Source organism: Triticum aestivum, chromosome 4B (genome assembly GCF_018294505.1).
Source record: "Triticum aestivum cultivar Chinese Spring chromosome 4B, IWGSC CS RefSeq v2.1, whole genome shotgun sequence".
NCBI classification, from domain to species: Eukaryota; Viridiplantae; Streptophyta; class Magnoliopsida; order Poales; family Poaceae; genus Triticum; species Triticum aestivum.
The window spans coordinates 120166090-120169790 of NC_057804.1; positions in this window are offsets into that span (position 1 = coordinate 120166090).

A 3701-nucleotide genomic window follows, 5' to 3' on the forward strand; every position below is an offset into this window, starting at 1 on the left:
CCGGGCCAGCGCCGGGGGCACCTGCCGGCGGCGGCGAGGGATATCCAACGGAAGTGGGGGCCGAGAGGAAGGGGAGGGGGCGCGCCGCCCCGGCCATCTCCCGGGGAGGCGACGTAGGGGCGGGAACGGGAAGAGGAGGGGAAGGGGGGCGGGATGGGCCGGGGCGCGTGCGGCGGCGGCGGAAACTCTAGCGGGAGGGAGCGGATCGCACGCAGGTGCGCAACGGCCACAAAGCGAACTATTCTTTCGCCTTAGCCGCATGAAATTACGAAGCAAATTTGTGAATGATTAACCTGGAAGCCTTTTTATAGGTCGAGGGGACGAGAGGAGTATTACCGCGGCAGCAAAATCGACTGACACGATAGTCGCCCACTCACCTTGCCATGATTGTGTTGCAAACTAAATTCACTTTCATGGGAGAACACAATTTTATTAAAGCATTTTGGCGGTTTGTTGATTTACGGACATTCAACCAAGCATTGCGGGCAAGACAAGACTGCAGGCTCATTCAATGAGAGTCCACGTGCTAGTGTTCTGAAGGCCAAACATCTTCCAAATGGTATATACTCTGCCCACGGCTTAATTTCCCGAGGTGTCTTCGTTGTCGCAGAAGGGTGTGGAGCATGGCCTAGCTTTTTTTTTTTGTGGCGAACACGCAAAAGGCTTGCGTGCCGATGTATTAGATGAAGGGGCCTAGATCTATTAAAACATGTTATGATTTGGCGGATCTCATCAGGTTTCAAAAGTACAAATTTGGCATGATAACCAGATGATGGATTGGTAAAAGTGTCAGATTTGAGGTTGCGTTCATGTCTTCACTGAGTATTTCCACTCGCACGGCGCCCTCAGGGACTTGAAATAGTGCCTCATAAGGGTGAGCCAGCGTTATTTTCGCCGTGAGGGCGGTCGGGTTCCCACTCGCCGTTCCAAGTTGGCCCTCCGGACGCTTTTTTATTAAATTAGTTCGGCTGAATTTGGACGAAATTCATTCATATTCATATTTGCACATAATTTGAAAGACACAACCTAAAAAAACCCTAAAACTACGCTACCACCCACCTTCGTCCCGAGCCTTCTACATGCCGAGGAGATTGTAGAAGGCGGTGTGGACGCGTGGCCGGACGGGGCGGGGCGTGCGGTGGCGCGCCTGCGCGCTCGTGAGAAATCAATGGAAGGCTGACCGTCGACAACCTTGGCATTGATTCCCCGTGAGAAACTGAGGTGATGAGAACGACGAGCGCGCCTAGTCGCTGACTCGGCGGGTCCACCAGGCTTTCGCGCTAAAAATGTTTCCCCCAGCGCCCCCGGGCGCCCCAGCGCGCCGGGTTTGGCCTGGGTCCGCCAACATCAAATTCGGACCTAACCGGCAAAAAGTGGGCTTTTGGGAGCACGACTTAGCCTTTTCTTAGCGCCGGCGATAAAAAAGGGCCTTAGGGGGGCCTGTTGGAGGGGCAAGTGTAGATGCTCTAAGCCGGTTGAAGACATAGGAGGGACCGGTGATGATTGGTTTATTTGAAGCATTTTTCTCCCACATGATGTTGGAGTTGTACTAAGGAATATACTACTTGGCATCGGGAGAAGATAGCCTTCATTCTAAAATATAGTGCGTCCGCGCTTTCCGAGATTCAACTTTGATCGTAAATTTAACTAGCGAGACCGACTGCGGTGGGAGAAAAAATTATATAATTGAAAACTTCTTTTGAATACGAGTTCACTGGTATAACTTTTGCTCCCGCCGCAGTTGGTCTCGTTGGTTAAATTTATGGTCAAAGTTGAAGCATGAGAATAAAAAAAGCACTATATTGTGGAATGGAGGGAGTATTTCTTAGTGTATAGATAGAGCCTGTAAGTTGGAAATGTGTGATCGCATCAAACTTGTGAAGCAAGGCGAAGGGAGTGTGTTTTCAAGAAAAGGGCGTAAGATTTGGAATTTTATTTAGTCCGGTGAGGCGGGCAGCGTGGTGGACAGTTCTGGTGACTCTCTAAGCTGATGGCGGTGGTCGATTGTCGCCTTGCCCGCGGACGGGTGGCGCTGTTGGCCTCGCGTGGATTCGCGTTGGCTGCTGTGGCGGGACGACACATGGGGTGTCCGATGGGGAGGTACGCTGGAGGGATGGGAGGCGTCGACGCGGTCGGGCCACCCGTCACCAGCACAGGGGTGTGCCAGTCGTGGATGCGTCCGCTCCCCCTCCCCCTTTCCTCGACCGAGTGCATGCGGGCGCTGTTCCGACAATGTCCGAGGCGGGGCGTTTGCTGCTGTTTCGTCCTTGGGGCGGCCGTTTTGGACCAAAGCCGATGCCTTTTCGGTCTTGGGGTGTCTGGATGGAGGGCGGCGGCCCTTGCGGCGGGAGTCGCGTTGTTCGTTGGCGGAACGTGCGTCTCAAGTGCGGGCGGGCAGCCATGGCCATGTGGGTGGCATGGATGTTGGTGTTTGGCGTAGCATGGGTATGCCGGAAGGGTGTGAGCGCCGGGGTACATAACTTGTCTGGTTTTACCGGCCGTCGGTGGCGGCATCCGCGGATGCCGTTCCCCTTCTTGAAGGCTCCGTCGCTGTGCTCCCACTTCTCCCGGACTCCAGATCGGACGGTGGCGATACTCCGGTGCCGTCCCCTTCTTGGAGGCACCGTCTTGTAACCCATGTTTCCTTCGTGTCCGGCCACCTCTCCACGGTGGCTAGCTCCTGGTGTTGGTCTCCGTCGACTCCAAGCGGTTCATCTTGTGTATCTGTAGTTTGTTTGGGATCGTTGGGGTGGTGTTGCGGTGCTCTGCACCTTTGTATCTTCCCTTGGGTGTGTGCGAGGAGTGTGGTGTTGGCGTGCGTTTGTATCGCTTGCTCCGGTTGTTTGGTCGGTGCTTTATATATAAAGCGGGGCTAAAGCCTTTTTTGGTAAAAGGTTTTTGTCTTTGGGTGGAATCTAGCGGAGGTTGCGGTCGAAACACAAAGCAATATATTGAAGAGGAGCATAGCCTAGTGGTGGGAAGGGGTTGATGCCTTCCCACCCACTTACAATTTGAGTTTGTTGCACAAACTATACTGTAGGGATTTCCTTACAGTCTTTCTGTCAAAAAAAATTAAAGAGGAAAATGGATCACACACCGGATTTTGCTCTGTGTGGAAGGGAACCGGCATCATGTAGTAATAATGAACTGTGCAAAATCTGTGGCGCTTCATCATCACAACTAAGCAGTGGGTGCTCCCACCGAAAGAGAGACTCATGAAGATCCGGGCAGACTGGTTGTTAGTACTGGGGTGTCGTGCAAGTGTACAATGTTAGTTGAAGCACAATTTCGGGAAGTATTATCCCCAACTTCTATATCACTCCAAAGAAGAGCTTACACGAGTGTGTATGTGAGCGCTTCAATCACACTATGTCACTACGCTCACATGAGTTGAATAGTTGACCATCCGCAAGACTTCTCAATTAGTTATGGAAGTGTTGAAAGTGTAGGTTTGCTAGGGAGATTTAAAATGTGGTAATGTGAAAGACTGGAAAGTTCAAAGTGCATCTCCACAATACCCTAGTTAGTTTTGATGATTTATGACAGAACCACTGAGAGGACTAAGGTTTCATTAAGCTATACAAGTATAGCATGTGCTCTTAATGCCTACCAGATTTGGCTACAAGTGAAGAGGTTTGTGACTCCCACAAACGACTTTTCTAGTCGTTGTCCTCGTCAAGATCATAGTTTGTACTTTCTGG